The sequence below is a fragment of the Propithecus coquereli genome, unplaced genomic scaffold (genome assembly GCF_000956105.1).
Source record: "Propithecus coquereli isolate 6110/MARCELLA unplaced genomic scaffold, Pcoq_1.0 Scaffold414, whole genome shotgun sequence".
In the NCBI taxonomy this organism is placed as follows: Eukaryota; Metazoa; Chordata; class Mammalia; order Primates; family Indriidae; genus Propithecus; species Propithecus coquereli.
In genome coordinates this window covers 746,159-770,150 of record NW_012149886.1, presented here as the reverse complement: position 1 = coordinate 770,150, position 23,992 = coordinate 746,159, and positions in this window count along the sequence as shown.

The following is a 23,992-nucleotide window of genomic DNA, read 5'->3' as shown; positions in this document are numbered from 1 at the left end:
AGGCAAAGAGCATAACCTGGAGAGCTTAACAGAAATCTCTCCTCTTTAAGAGTGGAAATGAGGTGCTTGGGATCCAGAAAAGATCTTTTCTAGACCTAAGTTAGTCTTTAAACCAAAGGAGGGGGTGCTGAATTAGGTTTTCCACAAATAAGCTAAATTTGAAGGAAAGTAGTCTCTCTGTTTGCAAGAGAAATAAAGGCTTTGCCTAGAAAACAACCTTATGACATCCCATCTCCCTTGGTTGGAAAAAATAAAAGACTGAAACAACTTACATGCATAGATATGTGTAAAAAATAAAATGTCTGATGGTCTGAACACTGCCTCTCTGTAATTTCCTACATTCCACCTGCCAAAATTGGTTTTAAGAAAATATTGCTTTCTAAAAATAATAGAGCTAAAAGGTTCTAGAGTAGGAAACTCCTTCATCTCCAACCCCAAATTACTACCTTAAAACAAACAAAACAAAACAACAACAACACACCAACAGGGCAAAAGAGAAAGGCTGGCTGGAGTTCTTGGACTTATTTCAATAACTGTATCTGGGCTGCCTTTATCTTCCTCAGCTATGAGACCATAGAACAGCTGATGAATCAAGAACTTCCTCATTGAGGCTCTTATCTCTGGAAATACTTTTGGAATAGTCCTTCAAGTCAGAAAGTAATCTCATCTGGCAACTTTCAGGGCATTTAAAATTTGTGTACAGCTTTCTTATATTTTCCAAAATATCAAAAATTTTGGTGTGCACAACTGAAAGCAAGTGATTGCCCGATAGAGTTGTAGATGATTTCTTTTATTTTTCAGCAATATAAATATGGTAAGGTCCAGTGACATTTCTGACCTAATGTTACTGTGGAATAAAATGCATTTGCAGTATCTATATCTGTGTGGCTCCTGTAGCCCTTGGAACCTCTAAAGACATGCAAAACAGGATTAGTGAAACGCCAAGTCCCAATAAGATGTCTTTTCTGATAATATTTAGTTGCAGGCCCTCAGTTGCTGGGTTTAAGAAAATATGACTTCTTCCATTGCTAGCAGTAGCACAGATGCCAGTGGTCCCAGTGGTCGGTCTATCAGGGAGCATTTGCCATATGAAGAGCCATTGAAAAGTATTCATTCTTTTGTACCTAGGAACCCAACTTCTGAGATTTTCTCCCAGAAAGGAATCCAAAAGGAAATATGCTCTTTAAAAAGAAATGTTTATTTTGTGATTTAATAATAGAAGTGAGAATTAGAGAACATCTAAGTGTCTGGTGGTAATGCAGGCGTCTATCATAGGAGGTGTCTATATACGGAAACAGAGACTCAAAGGAGAGGAGTGGGAAGAGGAAAGAAACAGTCATCGGAGTTTGGGGCTGAGGGGGCAGATGGGACTTGGGGGACCAGGATACTACAGAAAAGAGAAACAGTGCAAGAGAGTCATGAAAATCTATGCAAAATTACGCTGTTCATGATCAGGGTGACTGTGGAGGCCCAGCACAGCACAGCTGTTGGGAAGCTGAAAGCTAAATGGTAATTCCAGAGATCACACAAGGCTGCGGAGACTCAACTAGATGTAATATTCGTTATGGATGTCTCTCTTAAGGCTTTATATTTATGAAATCCTTATATTGCTACATATCATAAGGATTCGAAGTCTGAATTAAAATCGTGATTTCCAGAAATTTAACATTAGAACTTCAGACATACGATCGAGTTAACTAGTAAGTAATTTTTGGGTTCCTGGACAACTTCTAAATAAAAAACAAACAGAAATCAATAGTCATTAATCTAACATTAATTTACTATTATCTTTTAAATATCTATAAATTATAAAAAATTATTCTTATGTCTTTGAATGGTATTATTTATATGATTATTGTTGCTAACTTAAAATTATTAAAAAGAAAGTATTCATTTTTTATGATAGCCAAACAGTTATTGAATTTCTGTCCTCTAGTTTTCTCTTATATTGGGAGAAAACAATTTGATTAAATATGACAATTAGTATAGACAGTTGACTAACCTAGTTCAATAATTACAAAGAAATATGAGTATGTATAAAAGAAAATGAGCATCCTTTTTTGGTTTGTTTATAAAGTTATTGCAGTATATAAATAACATTGATTTACTAGGATATATATTATGTTATTTAATGTGCTGATAATTATATTTTAAATTTTAAAATTTATTACCTATTTATTTATTTATATATCTACTGATGCCAAAAAGCATACATATAAAGGCATATTAGTGAATTGTATCCTGCAAATTGTTATGTGAATAATGTACAAAGGAATAAAATCAAAATAAAGATATTTTTCTTTCTGTAAAATGACTATTTTGTACTTAGATTTGCAAAGTTTTCTTCTCACCCCAAAAATGTTCTTTTAATTCTTTGTCTTTTTATTATATTCTTTTTTTTTTCTTTTATTTCAGCATATTATGGGGGTACAGATGTTTAGGTTACGTTTGTTGCCCTTGGTCCCCCCCCGCAAGTCCGAGTTTCAAATATGTCCATCCTTCGGGTGGTGCGCATTGCACTCCTTGTGTATACAAATACCCGTCCCCTCCTCCCTCCTCCCCCGCCCTGTCTTTTTATTATATTCTTTAATCATTAAAAAAATTAGTTTTTACTTTAAAAAAGTTAACTTTTTCATAATCATTTTTGTTAATTGTGTATTTTTTACAATGCTACTTACAAATATTTTTTGTCTTCAGATATTTATGATCAAATCTTGCCCACTTTGACAACTCTTCTTTATGTGCCTTTTCCAAATTTAGACCCTGAATTCAGAAGAATAAAGCTGTTAATATGTCTTTTATGCCTAAACTAAGTTTTGGTTTTCTAATGGGACTATTAAATAACACAAAAATTTGCTCCTTCACTCTATACAATAAAGGGCAATATGAATAATTAGGTTTGTCTAGAATTCTCCAAATTTTAATTAATTCAAGACTACATGAGAACTCTTTTATTTACCAAATTTGGATGGAAAACTAGTGAATCTAAAAGAAAATTGATCCTTCTGGGTTAACTATGCATAAGTAAAATATGATGTCATAAACATTCTTGAATGATTATATGCATTTCAAGTTCAAAGAAGTATATTCATATTTAAGCACAAAGACAGGTAGAATACATTTCTACAATAATAATTATTTCTAGTGCTTTAGATTCACAAATTCTATTTATGAAAAGAGGGCTTATGAAAGATCTGGGTAGGCACTCAGCCTGTTAACTCAATTCCGTGGAAGTCATCAGAGGCCTATCACTTACTTCAGTCTTTCTTATTAACTCTAGCAGTCATGGAATATCCACCTGTCTAAGAGATATAGTAGTAATATCAAGTGTATTAAAGTTCCACTTTAGTTCTAAGGTCTCCACTAGCCTTCCTGATACTCCATGTTGTGTAGATGCTTCCATTGGCACAAACACTCTTAAGCTTCTAGTTTAACTGCCTTAACTTCTGTAAAATATTGTTGCTCACCTTTCACACATCACTATGCTCTTCTATAACACTCTTACCGGTTATCCTCCTCCCCTTCCACAAAGGACAACCCCATAATTTTTAATCTCAGTTAAGAAACTGTCCATACCCTGCATAGATCTTCTAGAGAATTTCTTGGATAACCTTGAAGTAATTGTGTATGTTGATAGTTCATATGTAAAGATAAAAAATAAAGATTGTCAAGCAGAGTGTTTAGATCTACATTCACACTTGAAATAATAAGCCTCTCCCCAAAATTAAATAGGTTCCAATAGCAGAGTTAATTGCTTTTACTTGGACTTACCTGCTAGCAAAAGATAAAAGGGCAAATATTTACATTAAGGTGGGTGTAATTTTGGGTTTACCCATAACTTTGTAACGTTCAGGAAAAATAGAGGCTTCCTGACCTTTCCAGGAACCCCTCTAAGATCAGGTAGCAAATTGGAGCATAGATGCTTTGCTTCTGTGGTAATTACCTGTCTACTGTTGGGAGCAGCTTAGCAGGCTGGTTCTGGCTCAAGGTTTCTCATGGGGTTGCAGTCAAGCTGTCAGCTGGGACAGTAGTCATTTGAAGACTTCCAAACTCATGGGGTTATTGGCAGACCTTAGTTGCTCTGTGGCTGTAGGCTTGGAGACCTCAGTTCCTCGCCACATGAGACTCTCCATAGGCTCTCTGAGTGTCCTGAAGATACGGCAGCTGGTTGCCTTAGAGTGAGTGATCCAAGAGTCAGAGAAAGAGAGAGAGACCCAAGATGGAAGCTGAAGTCTTTGATAATCTAGTAACAGAAGTCACCTGCCATCGCTTCTGCCATATGTACGGTAACTTGCCATTATATAGTATTAATATTTCTACAACACAGATAGAATATGCTCAAGGGTATAGGTAATAGTAAAATCTAGTAAAAAAAAAAACAGAAAGTAAAAAATTTTGTGTATAAATTACCTTTGTTTTTACTATAATTTAACTATATGTTTATACAATTTAATTTCTAACAATAGTTGTATTTAACAACTAGCCCACAAAATTCCTGACAATTTAACAGTCAGCTTTTACAAGAGAGAATCATCCCAACACACCACTGGTTCTACTCCAAGTATGTACTGTCTGATTATTTAGGTTGGTTCCGATAGCTTTTTTTTTTTTTTGAGATAGAGTCTCACCCTGTTGCCTGGGCTAGAGTGCCGTGGCATCAGCCTAGCTCACAGCAACCTCAAACTCTTGGCCTCAAATGATCCTCCTGCCTCAGCCTCCTAAGTAGCTGGGACTACAGGCATGCATCACCATGCTGGGCTAAATTTTTCTATTTTTAGTCATCTGGCTATTTTTTTTTTTCTATTTTTAGTAGAGACGAGGTCTCACTCTTGCTCAGGCTGGTCTCAAACCCCTCAGCTGAAGCAATCCTCCTGCCTTGGCCTCCCAGAGTGCTAGGATTACAGGCTCCAGGCACCACACCCAGCCTCTGATAGATTTTTAATGGTGTTTTTTGTTCGCTTTTTTTAATGTCTCATTTATTAGAACCTTGGGAGTAAGTGTGAAATTCTTTTATGAGGTCATGTTTTGGTCTCAGGAAATGCATGTCAGTCCAGTGTATTATGAATGTTAAAATAGACAGAGAAATTTCTGTTTTGCAGCGTCCCACCTCTGTGCCATTAGATAGTATACTCCATTTCTCTGAACTGAATCCTCAAATGAGTTTAGGGTCGAACACACACACACAAACAAACAAACTAGCCTATCCTCCACCCACTGGAATTATAAAGATAAACAGATAATGCAGGTGAGTTGCCTTTTTGGGCAGCAAGTCTCCTTCACATTTGTTACGTCATGTAAGCCTGACAACAGCTCTGTTCGAAAGGCGTTAATAGCTATGCTTTATATCAAAAGTCAGAGGGTTAAGTGAGTTGCCCAAGGTCACAGGACTAACAAAGTTGCTCCACAAATGCAAAGTAGCAATGACAATGTTGATTCAAAAACAATAAACTTCCCTTAGAACTGAAATCAATGGAAAGACTTTAATTGTATCAGGAAAAAGTTACTGTGGGACTTCAATTCCAACAAAGCTTTTTCAGCACCCTCCCTTGTCGGTAAGGTGTCATGGGGAGATATAAACCCAGATTTAATTAAATGAAAAATCCTATACCAGCAAATACTAGACACACTGCTCGTCATTTAGCCAAGGTGATGAATAATGTGATTCCTCTGTGTTCACTGCACAAGCAACCAAAGGGTATAGGCCAAGCACTTAGGTCTCCCAAGGCCACGACCTCCTCAATTACATGACAGATATATTCTCATGGATGTGGATTGGGGGCATGATCTGAGGTTATCTCTAAGCTCAATGAATTTCAAATGGAAAAGAGTAGGATGGAGTGAAGGAAAGGATGTTTTCTAGCACAAAACATGGACCTTCCATGTGGGAGTCAACTGAGCAAAAGAGAAGGCACCTAAGGTATGTATTAAACGGTTGCGAGTTGTGAGCGACTATCCACACGTCTGACAAATCTGGGAACTTGTCAAAGTGTGAGCATGCTGTATGCTGAAGGTACCTCTTAAATGCAATTTTTATGAATAGATCAATAAAAAAACTTTTTTTTTCCAGCCACAGCCTGTACATGATTCTAAAATCCATGGAAATAGAGGACAAAAGAAACAGAACTGGAGTATCAGAATACCCAGAAGGAAAACCAGCTTATAATATGACACCCGAAGCAGCCTTTCTTGAACTTTCCATGCCCAAATGTTCCTGGGGCATTTAAAGGGGTCATATTGGGGCTGATTAATGGTGACATTTGGTATCCAAGTATTCCTCACGACAGTTTGTTCTGATGAAGTGTGGATCTGGAATCATTCTTTTCTTCCAGAATCACATAAGTCACTTTGCAACCCAGCTTCAGGGTGATATTTTGAATCCACAGTAGCATGTATTTCACAGGTATACAGACATATAGGCAACTTCTGAAGCACTTCTGTAAGCATTAACTTATTTGACCATCATGACAAGCATGTGAGAAAGACAAGAGTGATAGCACTAACCAGATTTTGCTGATGAAGCTGAGATTTAGAGGATGTAAGAAAATTATTTGGACTCACATTTTAAATGGGAGGGTGGGGTTTAAATCCAGAGTCAGAATGTACATGATGATGATAAGATTAAAGCCGTGGGTTCTATCCTTGTGCAGAAACAGGTACTTTTCTCTTTCAAAACCACTGGCTGAACTTCTGACTTTTTTAGTTTGGGAATGCCAACTAGAGATGAACTGTAGATAGATAAGGTCAAGTACAGTCCTAAAATCAAGTCCATTGCAGCTTAATATAAAAATAGATGACAGATAAAGAAAATCAACAAAACATAGCCAACCAAATAAGCACAATGCTCTCTAAAATGAAAGCAGTCTGGCAGAGGAATTTTCCATTTGTTACAAGAGGATTTAGCAAGCTCCTGACATTGGAGGCTGCCACATCCTATGTACCAATCAGAGTGTGTCTGCTTTCCGGAAAAGGCACTTACCCATCAAAGAGATACTAAGCGACTTTAAAGCAGGTTACAACTCTGAGGTTCCAAGAACCAAAAATGTACACTCTGGAAGGAAATGTGAGAGGAGCATCATCATAGCTTAGAAAGAACAACAAAACATGTTCAAAGTGTGACCACATCTACTGTGTAAATCCCCACGATATGCTTCTAACATAGTAAATGAATAAAGCAGTAATAAATAAACAGACAAATGAGTGGGCAAAATATAAAATTGGATATTGCAACAAAATAAATGCTGGAAGTAAAGTAGAAATACCATTGATTATTGGGTTAGAACTTGACCACTTTGAAAATAGTGGTATCTTAAAAAGTAATAAAGCATTGAATGATTTGTATGTACAAGTCCAGTTGTTCCATGGCATTGATCTTGCTGGCAATGATGGCTCTTTTTTGTTGTTTGTTTGATACCCTCTTACAGAACCTGGCAAACTTACCAATAAGGGCTTGTTGAACAAATTAGAACATACTTCACCAAAATATCTAAAATCAACATTAAATAAGCCATGCTATTTTGCCAAGAATTAAGAAGATTTTTCTCAGTTGGCCTTTGTGTTTGATCATCTATTTATCTGTTCCTGGAATCCCCGCTCCAGTTAAGACACTGCTTTCCCAGGTCTTGCTACACTGTCTGATAGGGGTAGCACTTAGTTGTCATAGGGAATCCCAAAACGGCCAGCTGTGCGTGTTGATCAGCCAGGATTTGATGTTACCAACACACATTCCTCCACTGAAGCTCTACTGATGCTAGAAGGACTCATTCAGATTTTTTTTTGGAATCTTGAGAATTTAATCAGGTACTGGTGTCTCAATCTCTATTACCTGTACTGTTCTTATTCTTGAATACGATATTCACTAGCGTTTTACATTCATTTACCATTCATTTTCTGAGGGCCAAATGTGTCAAATATGGGTGTTACGATAGTCCTCTTCCAACTGAAAAATCAGAGAACTATGTTCACTCTTAACTTTAACACAAGACAAAAAATAGGCCCATAGAGAGAATCAGATCGGAAGCAATACTCTGGATTCAAAGGAAGAAAGAATTCCATCTAACTGTGTAGAGCAAGTGATCTTTCAGTTGAGGCTTAAATAATAGACTCTAGACATGCAGAGATTGCAGTGAGAGCAGAGCGGAAGGAAGGACATTTTGGAGAGGAAGGCAGTGCATGCAATAAAGGAGGGCACATGTGTTCCCACATATGCACATACACACACACATACTGAATTTATGAGCATCCGCAAGGTGATCTTTGTCCTGTACACTTGGAAGTTACAATAGGTGATGGTTGTAATCCACAATACTCTTAGCCTCAACTACTTTGGCTATTATGTCAGAGAATAATTCCAGTATATTTATTGGCATGTTTCTAGCTTCATTAAACACTGAGTCAGGCCTGCATCAAAACTTTGTTTTTAAAATTTTAGAAGGTTCCCTTTCTCTGAGCATTTCTAACAGACGTTCACCTACTGCACACACACAGCATGAACAGTGCTGAGGTTTCCATGGTCACTGAGAAGAAGGAACACATGAGTCAGATACGCACAGTTCAAATATCTTGGCTCAACTGGCACCACAGGAACTTGAAGCATAGTGTTCTCAAACTCGAAGTCCTTTTTCTCTAATTTGTTATTTATGGGAAATAAGTATTTACTTGAATATGATCCCAGATAGCAGTTATCTCAAGGGGAGAAAGGAGAGATTGAAAAGAGTAACAATGGTAATAATAATCAGGTCATTGTCTATTTCATTCCACACAGGCAATATCTAAGTGGAGATATTGTATCAACAGCTAGAAGTTGGTAGGAAATCTAAGTAAATCTGTTGCATTATTTTTCTTCCCAAGGACAAATGCAGCTAGTATTAAGGGACAATGACAGGCTACAGAGAAGGTGCTGTCTGCTTGTAGTTTCTCTTGCTCATGGTGCATTTTGTCAATTTAAAACATGGGAGAAGATGCATTTTTAAAATTATTATAAGTTTGGATTCATTGATTTTTTTCCCCATGCACTCTGGGGCATAGCATCCCTGCTTTGGCTTAACAGTATGGACTCTACATTTCTCTCTGGGCTCCTACTGCTGACCATCGCCCACTCCCTTCCTCTCCTCTGGGGTGGGCAGGGTTCCAAGGCCTGGGGACTGCCATGGTATGTTAGTTTACTTTCATTGTTGCCAAGCCATCAGGAAAATGCATCAGGGATAGCGAGTATTAAAGATGTCCTTACCGGAACCAAAGAGAGGTGACTTGATATACATAGAGAGATTTGAAGTGATTGCAGTCTTATATAGTCCTAAGGCATTGTAATTATTTTTAGACATATACAACAATAATCCCATCAATCTAGGAAACAATATCATTCATATCATAATACATTTTGATATGTTAATGCTATACTAGCTAATTGTTGATCAGAGTGAATGTGTAATCCTTATCTGGCTATTTGCTGAATAATGTCTTAGCATCTTTTTCACTTATTACATGTTGATATGTCACAAACATCTAGGTGGTATTTTAAACATCCTAACACTCAGGATTTTTTCCCTATTTTTTTGACTAGCTTCCAAATAGCTATAAGTGATGGATAAACCTTATTGAAAAACAATGATAGTAGCTACCAATTTTTGAGCAGTGAATCAATCCATCTCACTTTCGTATAAATTGTGTTCTATCTTCACAGCAGCTTAACAGCCTTATAAGGAAGGTGTTAGTGTCTATTTTACAGACACGAAATCCAAGGTTCAGAGATGTTTAAGTAAGCAAGACGAGACAGAATGGAACGAGATCTTGAATCTAGATCAATCAGATGTCAAGGCCCCTTCTTTACAAGTAGCATGCTACACCATGCTACTTCTTATATGAGTGCATTTTCCCCGTGCACATATTAATATTATATATCTCCATCCACAAATTCAATCAAACTCTAAATATTAAAGCAGCACATATTTGAGAATGCAAATGTTGAAAAGTCATGATCTCTGCCCCTGTGGATGTAACACTTGGTGGAGCCAAGTATACTTAAGGCAGGGATAAGTGTCTTAAGAGGAAACTAGACAAAGTATTACATGAGCTTCAGGAGGAGATCTGTCACAAATGGTTTCAGAATCCAGAAGTGCTTTCCAGGGAAGGCAATGCAATTATATCCTTGCCTAATAATCTGGAGATTGTTAAAAATGAAGTAAGTTTTGACTTTACAACTGGATCCATGGATTCTATATATGTAGACTTAGGGATAAAAACATGTATTCTCAGTTTGAAGGGTTTTAGAGACATTAACAGAGTTCTTTTTTTGTATAAGGACAAAGTTGAGGGCTTTATTTTCTCATATGAAGTTTCTTTGTGTTATTGTCAGAATGTTGTTCCAAGATAGTCTAAGTATACTGTTAAAAAGTGAGCTGTATAATCAGAAGCCCTCAAACTCCTCTCAATTTAATTCATCTTCACAGAGGCCATCAAATCTCAATTAGTTCCCCATGTTTTCCCCTCTCAGAGTGTCCTGAGCTCTTCCTTTAGAAAAGGTATTATGACAGTAATAGTATAATTATTTGTGTTTTTTATTCTCATTCTTTGTGTATCTCCTTCACTGTGTTATACATTTCATAAAGAAGAAGCTCTGCTTGTCTCGTTAATTGCTGCATCTCCCTTGCAGGTACAGTGCCTAGCACATAGTAGACTTTTTTGATATAATTATTGAATGAATGAAGAATTGGATTAGAGTTTTGACTTTACCTCTTATGAGCTGAAGTGGCCATGGAACATTTTGTTAATCTTGTGAGTCTCAGTTTTATTATCTGTAAAAAGGAGCAAAAATAATTTATGACACACAGAGTTGTAAGGATTTCTTGGAGAATATAATAATGAAAGCACCTTGCCAATGTTCAAGCACTAAGCCAATATTTATTATTGAGTACTGCCATTGCTGTTATAATTTGTAATGATGTATAAGGACAGAAGCATATGCTTAAAAAGTTAATGAGGGATATAAAATGTGCTGCCCAGCTTCTGAAGTGACATTGCAGCCCCTTATGAGAAGATCTGTGCTGGGAAGCACTGTGCTGCTAAGTTGTCAGTGGAAACCTTCAATCACCCTGCATTTACGTGCCATCATGGCTTTCCCAAAATTATCTTCTGGGACCATGACTAGTCTTAGTCCAAGGATTTGGTAATTGCTTTTGCCCAATCTGAGCACAATCTGTTCCGCTACTTTTGAGCTATGCAAGGGTGAAATAAATACAGAATGAGCTTGCAAGCTACATTAAAGAAACTCAAGATGTGCTTTGCACATGGATAAAAGTTAAAAATGCCTGAACTTTCAAAGTCAAAACTTCTACAAGCAGCGGTATCAGGAGTAAAACTTGAAAAACCTAGTGGAAACATCCTGTAGTGCTTTGAAATGCAATGCGTGATATTATATCCAAAATGACTTCCCAAGATGAAGCTAGCCGCTACCCCCACATCACAAAACACGGGAACATGGAAATAAGGATAGCTTTAAATAGTCTTCCACCCAAAAAAGATCTTCTTTTCAGATATATATACACACACATTTCTATATATACATACATATGTATGTTTTTGTCCTATCAAGGCCAATGTAACTAAAACTAACCACATTTTGCTTTTCTATCAAAGCAAAATGAGCATCCCAGTTTTAGGAATTTGCCAAAAAAAGCCTCACCCTATTCACCTACCTAAAAATGTCTGATATTTTTAGGTTATTTAGGTTATTTATATTTGTTAGCATATATTACATTATATTTTTGTTTCAATTTGATTCCATTATGACCATCTCTGAAATATTTGATAAAATATGGAATATTTTAAGTACATGTAAAAATAATTTCAACCACAGAATGCTAAATGAGTCAAACTCATGTAAAATCAGAATTAAATTACTAATCTGTTAAAAACGACTTCCCAGCGGGAAGAGTCATGAAATTTATGACTGAGAAGACGTGACAATGCCTGTATCAGTTAAAATGCCCAGGGCGAAATCTCAGGAAGGTGAAATTTACCAACATATCTGAAGCCATAACTAAAAGAAAAGCTATAATTTAAACAATTATAAATGGATAAAACTGACACAGTCATAATCAATTCTAATAATTGGGCTCAAGTAATTCCTATCAATAATAATAATATTAATAATATTTAAAAACATTAACTATAAAAAACAATAACTAGATCTATTTATCTTAAAATACATAGGTCTATCATCATTTAATACAATACATATTAATATTCTTAATTTATGTATATTTAAATTATAAAGACAGCAATTCTATTCTTCTCAAATTCTGCATTTACTGTGTACATGATTAAATTCTTATGAGAGTAACAGTTATCTAAGACTAGATACTGGAGATAAATTAATCTCAGTGACTTTTACTAAATTTCTCTCTATAGATTTTGTTTCACATATGAATACTTTGTCTCAGAATATGTCAGTGAGTGATTTGAGTAAAAATTCACCATGGTGGGAATATTTAGCATATTTATTTGCTATTATTAGCATGTGTACCCAATAGCTAGCATTATGTGGATCACAGCTGTAATATACCTTTCTCATGTTTTGTTTTTCCAAGTTGATTACAATTTGTTGACTATTCACATCTGGCATTCCTCTTTCACTAGTACTGCATTGTTTTATTATTCCTTTTGTTTCTAATTATCCTTTCCTTCTTTCTTTAGGATTGTCTGACTCTCTTTGTAATTTTTTTTTTTTTTTGAGAATTATGGTCTATTTTAGCTCTCTTAATTTTATTAAAAATTGAAATTCTTCTAGAATTTGTCATATTTTTATACATTCTTATAACTCCTCAAATTTAAAAGTATTTAATGAAGTTAGGAAATGCTTACTCAGCAGTTTATATGATGTTATTTCACATTTTAATTTCTGTTAATTTCAAAATAGTTGCCATGTTTTAAAAATTAAAGAAATAACACTCATATGCATAACAACTTTTAAAGTCACCTCCTGGCACCTGTCAGTATCACCACATGATCACTGGAAGTTTGCACATTTATTGATTTGAGTAGTCATGTGAAAAAAAACGTCCAATTGATACTAGGGACAAAATACCACCAAGAGAAAAGGGTGGGGGAGAGACAAAGAGAATGAATAGCATCTACGGAAGAAACAGCCTCTATAGTTTATTGGGCGTCTACTATGTGCAAAGTTTAGGAGCAGATGCATCATCTCCTTTATCCTGACAATATGCCTGAAGGCTAGGTATTGTTTCCACACATAATGAAGAGGGCTAAGAAAATAATCAAGTTGTTTAACTTGTTCAAAGTCACCTAACCCATAAACTGATGCTGGCCTGAGTTCCAAACTTACTTACACAGTGCATTTTATTTTATAAGTGGATGTGCTTTTGATCACAAATAAAGAAGGCAGTGTGAATGGTGTTCAAAGAAAGATGAGGAAAAAAAAAAAAGTAGTCAGTGGTCAGTGTCCTTGGAAGATTGTCCAAGGAAGAGTCACTGGACCAGGCAATGAGCATCATGTATCCTGCAAAGAAACACTAAGATGAGACCAGAAGATATCAACTGGCTTTTCCAGGGATTGGTAAGTCATGCCTAAAACCTTTCTACTGTCTATGCCCTGATATCATGCTTCCTGGATGTCTTTTGGTCTAATTTGATTTCTGATCACCCTAGAAAGGTGCCTACATTGGTGGCATGAGAAATTGGGCCAATTAAAAGACATAGAAATAAAATTAGTTTCCTGATTTGTTGATAATTCATTCGAGAGTTTGGTTAAGAAAGTCACTTCCTCTGACTCAGCTTCTAGAACCTGACGGCATCAGATTTCCCAACCAGCAAAGCTGAGTTCCAAACTCAAGGACGGCAGTGACCCAAATAAGGAACTGCCTTTGAAATTGCCTTAGTATTTAAAGTATATCCCTTGACAGCATTGCCCTCCCTCTCTCTTTCTCTTTTACTCTCTTTAAACACCCGACTAAAGTCTAAACATGAGGACAAGGCAGAAAGGACTTTAAAATCACAATTTCTTCTGTTTGAAGCTTTGTGTCTCACCTATTATAAGCATCTTTATCACATTGGAAGCTCCTAATAATGATCTGTGGAAAGGTATGAAATTTTAGGGGAACTTTCTCTAAATGTTTAAATCTGAAGTTTGTGTTAGTCTTTCATCCAAATAAAAATGTATCTACTCAGCTAATTCCAGACAGTTAGCGATGTTCTAACTAAAAAGCCCCAAGTCCTATTTTTGTTCTCTCCTTTGTGTATCTTTCTCTGAATTTTGAAGTTGATTTTTAAAGGAGTCCCTCCTTAATACTTTTTTTCTGTTTTGATAGCAACCTCTCCAGATTCTCTTTCTACCTCTCTGATATCAGTCCTTTGATTCTTGGTGACATCCTCTTCTGCTATCTTGGCCTTAAATTTTTCAATTTTCTAGCTGAGGGGCCCACTATTTTGAGTTATTCACTAAAAATAACCACAGAGATGTTAGTATCTCTGGACCTTTATGGTTCAAATCCAATTTATTATTTTCATTCAAATTCTATATTTCTTGAATAGTCCATCTAAATCAGTATTTTGACTATAATCATGTCTTAAAAACGTGACTTCATCCCTGTCTTGATGTTATTCCCGATACAAAACAAATAAATTACTAAAATCCTGATATCCTTACTATCTAAGCACATTTGTAATCCAACCTTTCTTTTCCATCCCTGTATTTAATACCATTTAGTTAATCATAATCTTTTACCTACAGTATTATAATAATCTTGAAAAAGGTCTCTGCTCTAGTCTTGTTCTTCTCAAATCCATCCTTCATAGAGTCACAAGAGTAATGGTTCTAAATACAAATTTATTCATTACAACCCTCTGAATACACTTCAGTGTACCCTCATTACATACAATATAAAATGCAATCTCTTCAAAGTGGTAGGGGTATTCCTTAGGACATCTTAATTTGTAAATCACCATTATCATCATCATTATTGTTTTCCATCATCTTTAAGGCAAAAACAAAACCTGCTGGACATAACTCTGGACCTCTTCCTCTTCTTGAAACAGACTCCTGTCTGGTATTCTGTGGCATAATATTCTCTTGGATTTCCTTTCTCCTCTCTGCCTCATTACCATTATTTACTTCATGGTTAGATGTTGTAACTTATCAGCATTGAGGCCTGTGATCAATGGAGTGCTTACTCTGACTGTCTCTATGTTTGGGTGACTCCATTTTTCACACCTTCTTCTAAGACATCTCTTTCAAATTCCAGCCTCATGTAGTCAGAAGACCCCCTCACATATGCTCTGGTATGTTTTACAGACCCTTAAATCCAATATGTCCTTATCCTCTTCCAGCTCCACCCTCAGAGGAGATGCCAGAATCTTCTCCAATTCTCCCTATTTCAAGGAATGATACCACCGTCCATATACTTTGACAAGACAGAAAGATTATTATTGACTCCTCCCTTTCCGTAATCCTTACCATTCAGTATAACCCCAAGTCCTTTCAACTGTTACTCCAAATGCTCTCTCTAATCTCTCCACTTTTCTCCAGCCCCACCCCTACTCCCTTTGACATAGCTACCAGCATCAGAACACTAAAGTTGGCCCCATCCTCTGCATGTACTCTGCCCACTCTAAATTCTTTTCCACACTGAAACAAGAGAGATCTTTTGAAAGCACATATTTGATTAACTATCTGCATATACCATCAATTAAACCATCACACTTTTTAAAGATATAGTAAAAATCGTTTACAGAGATCAAAATCTATGCATGCCTTTTTTCATAACTTCATCTCACAGCACATCCCCCACTCGTCTTCCTGCTACGCTGTCCACACATGCTCTTTCCCACCCCCAGACCGCTAGCCATGTCGTGCTTCCTGCTCGCTCTCTCTCTCCTGTAACTTCAGTTCTAACAGAGCTTCACACCTCATGTTGAGCATTGCATTCTTGGGCAATCTTCTCTCACTAAGTCGACCCCGATATCATCCAAGTTGCAATTTTACTTTTGCTTACTTGCTTAATGTTTAATCAATCTCCTTCTCAGCCCTTCAATAGATTGCACACTCTGTCAGGGCCTCAATGTATCTGTTCTTATTCATGTTTTCTGTCCTTAGAACCGAACTCCAAACCTGGCTCTTAAATTAATAACCATTCTTTAAGGATTTGATGTTTTCAGGCCCCTTTAGGCTCTCTTATGTTCATATGTATATAAAGCAATTGAACTGGAGGTAAATTAGCATTGTCACAGCTTAATAGTTACATGTCTTGAAGTGTGTGTTTAGAAGGGCATTAACATTCTATTACTGGGCTTTTTGGCATTTGGCATACCCCCATTTCTCTAACTATAAAGTGTATATCATACTGTCTTAACTTCTGGGTTCCTGTGCAAAATAATGTGTGATACGAAGGCATTTTGCAATTTCAAAGTGCCATATAGAAGCTCAATGATGGTGATCATCATCATCATCATCATCATCTTATACTATGTAATCTTAGTGCTCTGGAACTCTTAGGAATAAAAGCCGATAACTCCATTATAGAAATGAACAAGAGAATATTTTAAGTCCTATTTCCTATTGACTTAGTTATGATTTTATTCACAAAATTTAGTGCATATAAGTAATAAATGCTAAATACAAGGCAACATAACAAAATATGAAGTTAACAAAGGACTCAAATTAATTTTTTCTAAAGGAAATATTAATCAAATTTTGCCCTAGGGATTTTGTGTTGAAAGTATTTTTCTAAGTAGCTCTCTGGTGATAATCAAACACTGCCATTTATAAACATATCAAGTGGTCATATTGCCCCTAAACAGCTAGGATTGTAGATTGAGGTCAGAATGTGAGAGAAAAGCTAACTTTGAGGTGTGACTCTGTCAGGGACTTTTTCCATGACCTTGGAAAATACACTTCATTATAAAATGGGATAGCAACAAAGCTGCCTCCTTGAGTTTGCTGTGAAGAATACAGACCCGCAAATGTGGTGGCATCTCTACCCTGTAAATTGTTGTAAGGATGTGATTTATACATGGCTTTATTGAAAGGGATCGCCCTCAACTACAGACAGCCAAGCTCATCACATTAATTGTGAGTCAGAGAGAGCAAAGAGAAATGTAGAGATTGTTTTCCTTCTCATCTCAGATAAGAAACTCAGGACCACCTATGAGTCTTTTGAGTCCTGGTGACATAAGGTATCAAAAATGCTCACTTAAACAGTGCAAAGCTACCCACTCCCAACTGTTTTGTCTATGGGACACATCGCACTGAAATATTTGGAAACATGTTTAATCTAAATATTTTATATTTTAGACACACAACTGAATTGAGCTCCTAGTCTCTTATTTTCTACAAGTGTCATGACAAGTTTCTTTACATCTTCTCTCTAGGCCTTAATTTATTAGCTCTATTTATTACTCTCATTTAACAGATCAGTAATCAAGTTCAGGGAGTTTAAGTGGCTTGCAAAAGTCAGTCGTTTATAAATTCATTGCTGAATCTTCACAAAATTATACTAAGGTTTGTTTATTTGCTACTCTTCGGCCTGCACTCAGGTCAACATATGAGGGAGACAGAGTTCTGATCTGCTTAATTTCTAGAGGAGGTGCCCTGAAGATCCTCTCACCCCTAAGCCAATCTTCTCCTTCATAATCAGCCTCATTTTTTACAATGACTCCTGATCCTTCCCAAAGAGCCTTTGTCTTTGCAAATTATTTTTCCTCTTTAAACTTGTAAACTAACTGGTTTTCCTCATTCCAGGTGTCCATTGCCTTCTGACCACCTCTTTAGGATAATAAGAATGTTTCTCTCATCTTCTGGATCTAGGGCCTTGAGTGATGAAAGAATGCTCTGTGGAATTGTTAATGTAGCTGCCTTCAGCCCCTACATGGAGTTTCATTTTTACCCAACACAAACTGACATTTTCCCTGTGGTGGGAAACAACTGTTATTAATTTGAGCAGCACGTATCTTATGCTAGTGGAGAAGACGACTCTCTCAATTCCAAGTCTCTGCGAAGGAGTTTGGTTGGCATAGTCAGGTGCAGGTATCTACCTCTGGCCCTAGTGCCCATGGCAGGTGTAGGGACGGGCCTTGCAGTGGTTATGTGGCTGGTGGGAAGGCAGTTCCCAGGAGATGGAGGCAGTGTGGAAAGGAATTGTATCAATGTCCATGACAGCTCCCGCTCCCTCAGGGCAGGCCATGTTTGCACCTGAAAATATTCCCTGTTGTACCTTTTCCTCTACATTACTATTAGACCTCTTTCCAGTTACTTGGAGAGTAGACTATTTAGATAAATTATTCTCAAAGTATGGTCTAGGCACCAATGGGGATTCCTAAAGACCCATTCAAGGGGTTGAGGTAGTCCTTCTTTTTCCAATAATATAATACAACTCCATGAAGCTGGCTTTTCTTCATATACTTCAACCAAAAGATCATATCACAACAAATTGACTATAAAAACAGATATGAGCATATAGCTATTGTCTTTTGTCAGACTTTAAATATATGTGCAGAAATTATAAAGCAATATCACTCTTCTCATTAACATTTTTGTTGAGAAAATATAATTGTTTTACATAAAAATATACTTGTATTAACATATAATAGGTTTATTATAGAGATCTTAAAATTAATTTATAATAATTAAAAATATTTTTTAATTTTAACTTCTAAAACAATAAATGTTGGTAGAGATAATCCACATAAAGAGAAGCTCTTTGGAGTCTTCCATAATTTTTAAAACGGAAGATGAATCCTGAAACCAAAAAGTATGAGAACCACTAGTTTAGATTATCTTTACTTAATTTGAAGTTGATAGAATTATTAGATTTGTAAATAAACATAGAAGGGAACATTACCCACGTTTTTAAAATTCTAGCTGGAGAGGTACATATGTACTACCTTTAGTCAACTGGTAGTGTTTTTTCTGGAAGTTTGTTTGAAATAATCTGGAAAAAATTGCTAAAATGAATAAATTGCATTTGTGATGGAATCAGGAGAGTAGAGTCACATTTGCCGCCCTTGGATTGGGTATGTATATCATTGAAAAATATAAAAATAGTATTTCTTCAAGGCAAAAATGCCTGTGAGGCTCAATGGAATTCACAGGGCCTTGACACAAGAGCTATCTAAAAAATTACGGATTATTCATCATACATCTAAATGAAGAGCCAGACCAAAAGCTCTAATAATAAAAATAATGACAGTAGTGTCAAAATAGCTAAAATATATTTTCTTACTGTACATTTGGCACTGTGCTAAGTTCATGCATGGTCTTTTTTTTTTAACTTCACCAAACCTGTGTCATAGGCACTATTGTATTAGTATCCTCATTTTACATTGGAAATAGGCTCACAGAAAAGTAAGGAACATGTACATAATTAGTAAGTTGTAAAGATGGGATTTGACCCTGATATTCTGACTCCAAACCCAAACATTAGAGCTATCCTACACTACCTCCACTGTTCTCTGTGGTAGAATATAGAAATGGTTGCAAACTTTTACCCTCCCATCAAAAGAGTCTACTTGTCCTTTTCCTTCAACTCTTTGACTTTAATTATTCAACACAATGTAGCCAATGCCATTTTTGGGAGTTTTGAGGCTGAGACTCAAGAGACACTACACATTTCCTCTTACCCTTTGGGTATTTTGCCCTGGCTATCTGGGCTAACCTACAGAAGGATGAGAGCACATGAAACAAAGCATTTTATCTAGGCCGTCTTTGACCAGCTAGCCTTCAACCAATCTGGAAGCTGACTCCTAACAAATGGATGAGCCCAGTAGAGATCAAACAACTCTTGCCCAGATCAGCAGAACTGCCAAACTGAGCCTAGTGCATATTGGAAATGCACAGAATTGTGAGTTTAACAGATGGTTATTGTTTTAAGTCTTTACATTTTGGCATGACCTGTTATGCAACCTGACTGATAAATGTCTCAAGAGGGAATAAAATTAGGTGTTAGAATATCTGAGAAAGAATAAAGGAAAAGAATAAATATATTCTTCAGTATACCGGGAAGAAGGTGACTCTGTAGGATAAGGAATATGGCAAAAACTACAGAGCTGCCTTTTGGTTTTCATATGAGCTACCCACCCTCACTCATTTTTTGATATAGTTTAATATGTAAAGGAAATGAAAGAAGCATAATTCAAAATATATTAAATTTTGGAAAAGAAATAAAAAATTAAAGTATGAAAGGAGGAGTGAAAATGAAAAGAGAGAAACAGAGAAAGGGAAAAAGAAGATTTAAATATGAAAGAAAGCAAATATTAACTTCTCTGTGTTATTTTCAGCATCTCCAGGTCTTTCAGGGTTAGCAAGGGGAAAAAAAAGTTGCTTCCTTGGGGAGGAAAATAGAAAAGAAAAAGTTATAGCAAATGTGCTGATGTTAGGCGTGCTTAGTTACGAAAGAGCAAGAGCCAGATTTGAAAATATGGCAAAGGCTAACTGCAGCTCTGTGTCCTATATATAAATCCCCAGAGTGGAATTTTACTTGGGAATGACAGCACTTGTGGAAATGGCATCTTGGAACATAAAGGACAGCTCTGGTGTACACAGAGCAGACTCTTTTTTAGTTGGAAACACATAATCCTAGCAGGTCCTCCAATCAGTAACCTCAATCTAGAATTCATAGTACTTATGATACTTAGACACTGATTTACTTATTTCCCACTGTTTGTGGTCTCTAGTCCAACTATAACACTCAGGGGTTTGTGTTTGTCTTAATATGAATTTGATAGAGAAATTTGATGTGCTTCCCATGTTTTGTCTCTCATCCAGGCTATGTGGTCATAGGGTTCTGTATTGAACTATGCATGATAAGAGGAGTATACAAAAGTGCAGTGTTATAAATTGGGGAAACACCTCATGATGGAAGGAGCGGGATGCCTTGAAAACCTTCTGACTGCCCCCTCAGTGGCTGAGTACAGGCTTGAGCGTTAAGTTAAATGGATTAAAAGAAGAAGATGGGAAGGATTTTTTGAAGCCTAACTTGCTTTCTCTTCATATATCTATATTAAGCTTGCTTTTCTTCTTCTGCCAAAACGGAGAGTTGTCAGTTATATTATCAGAGCCTTGGTTAGTGACAAACTACTATTGAGTGGAGTTACTGTGCCTTAGATAGAGGAGACCTTAGATAGAGGAACTCTCTTTTAAGTTCATGCTTGAGGTTTTGGCAGAATATACCCTCTTCGGGAAAGGCAGCTGTCCTCCTATCTCTCTTTTCCACTCTGTGAGGTGTTTGTGGCAGTGCACACTCAGGTCCCACTTTGGTCCTAGCCAACTGTCTTTTTTTGAAGACATGGCTGAGGATCCTGGTCTCCGAATCTAGATTTAGTGTTTTTTGTTTGGTTTGGTTTTGGTTTTGGTTTTTTAATTTGTTTGTTTGTTTTCTTGCTTTCTTGTTTTTGCTTCCTTTGTGGTGGGGATAATATGGAGAATAAAGAGGAGAACAGAGGAGTATCAAAGACCACAATTGGAGTTCTAAGTCCAATGGATCTAACCAAGGTTTAACTCAGTGCTCCACAGTGGAGCATCAGGAATTCACACAGCATTTAAAAGGTGGACTTTGAACCTCAGTATTATGTATTACTCGCTTGGAAATCTTGAAGGAGAAGAAGTGCTTAGCATAAAGGTATGGAGATTTCAGGGTCCCTTTCTATCTAAACAGTGAAACTATAATCGTATCAAATTTAATCCTTAAAATTAGAATATAAGTTATCTCTCACTGTATACATCATACTAGAGGCCAGCTTGGATTAAAGGTGAGTTTTGGAGAATTATGTGATATATGATCCAGTTTTATAGGGTGGTCTTCAGCCAGACTGAACCTAGAATATTCAGTTGTTTTTATGTAGATCCTGAGGCCTTGAGAATTTTATCTTGGTCTAAAGGATCAGATACAGAAGATGTTCAAGACAATGGGGTTAATACACTCATGTATTGGTGGGCACTTGGTTGTTTCTGCATCTTTGTGATTGTGAATTGTGCTACTATAAACATTCGAGTGCAAGTGCTTTTTTATCAAATATCTTTTTTTGTCCTTTGGGTAAATACCTAGTAATATTCTGAAATTAAAAAAAAGACAATGGGGTTACAAGATCACCCATTATCACTAATTTGTATAAACAATATACAAATTGTCTCAGTCCCACCAACTTGTTCTTAGATGAGTTTGCAATCCCTTGAACTCGTGAGTTTTCCCTAACTAGCAGATTTGAAGGGCAAAAATCACTCAAGATCCATATGACATTAACTCACTCATTGGGAAAATTGTTTGATATTTCCATGGCTTAAGTATTAAAAAAAAATAGCTGCTCCATCTTGTTCTCCCTAATGGTGGCCTAAATAATGATACACATCCTATAGATTCTATAGATAATAAACAAGATTTTTTTCAGAAAGTGTCCCTATCTCCAAAACAGACATTGTTAGAATATTACATAGTACATAGAAATATTTACAATTATATTCTTGGACAAAACTAATTGTTAGGGAACCAATATGGATCACTTTTTAAATGTAATCTCAAATTCCAGCTTTGAGTAGAGGAAGCTTTCCTTAATCCATTTTAGAAAATCATAAGTGTACAAAGTAGTACTTTGATTAAAATCATCAACTCTCACTTTAGAAGAAAATGTTGGCATACTAAAACAAATTCTACCCCTGCAAATGCCCAAGCTGAGGATTTGTGCGGAGTTAGGAAGTAAAATTTGGGGCAATATCAGACTTGAGAGCAGCAGTAGCCATATCTCTCATGAGTTATGGAGTCTTAAGCAGAAATAAGCACCATATTTAAATATTTCTGAGCCAATTACATACAGAAATATTTAGGGAAAAATTGATTTTATAATGTGAAATTTCCATTGCAATTAACTGCACTCTCAGAGCTAACTTTATAGCTTTATCAGAGTAAATGGATGGAAAAGAATTTCATCCTGTAAGTTCTCTTTTTCCATATGCCACAAATCAGACTCAGTTACATGTTAAATATCTGTATGGTTCATTTTGCCCATCCTTCCTCCCACAAACTTCAGAGCTAAACTGATAGTTGCTGTAACTATCTTTAACTTAGGTTTTCTGGTATTGTTATGCTCATTTCCTCTCTTTATTGGTCACCTACTTCTTTAACTTTGTCAAATGTACTATTTAATCAGTTGTCTGCAGATTAACATGTTGACTGAGTTCCATATTTTGACCTCCAATCAGTTAAGAATTTTGTATTACAAAAGTACAGAGTGCTACAGTCTCTATAAAACTGTCTAGTAGGTAGTTGGGTACATACAGATTCCTAGAGAATGTTTAATCTGTTCTTTATCCCAAGTTCAAGTGTTCTGTTGTAAGCCACACATAGTCCATTGGATGGTGGAGATTTTGAAATTGCTCTGCCTACTTAATATAAATGTCAGGTTTTGTTCTCTCCATGGGCACAGGACCTTCATTCTAGTTTATTAAGATGCATCATACGGCCAACTGCTTCGGTCAGCAGAGGACCCCACACTTCTTCCAAGGACCCACTCCATTACCCTATCTCCTTCCTTATGGTTCTAAAGCCCAACTATTTTGGTGCAAAGTCTTCAAGATAAGGAAAAGATTATCCTGTCATGTCTGGTTCTTATCCCAGATTGATATGAGGGTTTTGAGACCTGAGAATGCAAGAATGTAAGCACAAGGGCCTTTATAGAAGGCTGAAATCATATAGGAGCAACAAAAATACACCCAGAGATTTTGTATTGTGAAGTTTAACTATCTCTGCTATAACTTCTATATTTTCCTGTGCTAGAAGGGAGCCTAGATTCTTCCCAGAATTGAAACTCATCAAAATCCATCCCATTATCTTCTTAGGCTCAGTGAGGTTCAGGAAAAATGAGGGGCAGGTGAGAGTTGGAGAACCTATTGGAAGTGACAAGAAAGTAGCTGCCGTAGATGATAAAAGTGAGAGGCAAGCAAAGGAAGGTGGCAATGCAGAGCTGGCAAAGAGCTCCCTCTTTAGGGTTTAAGCTC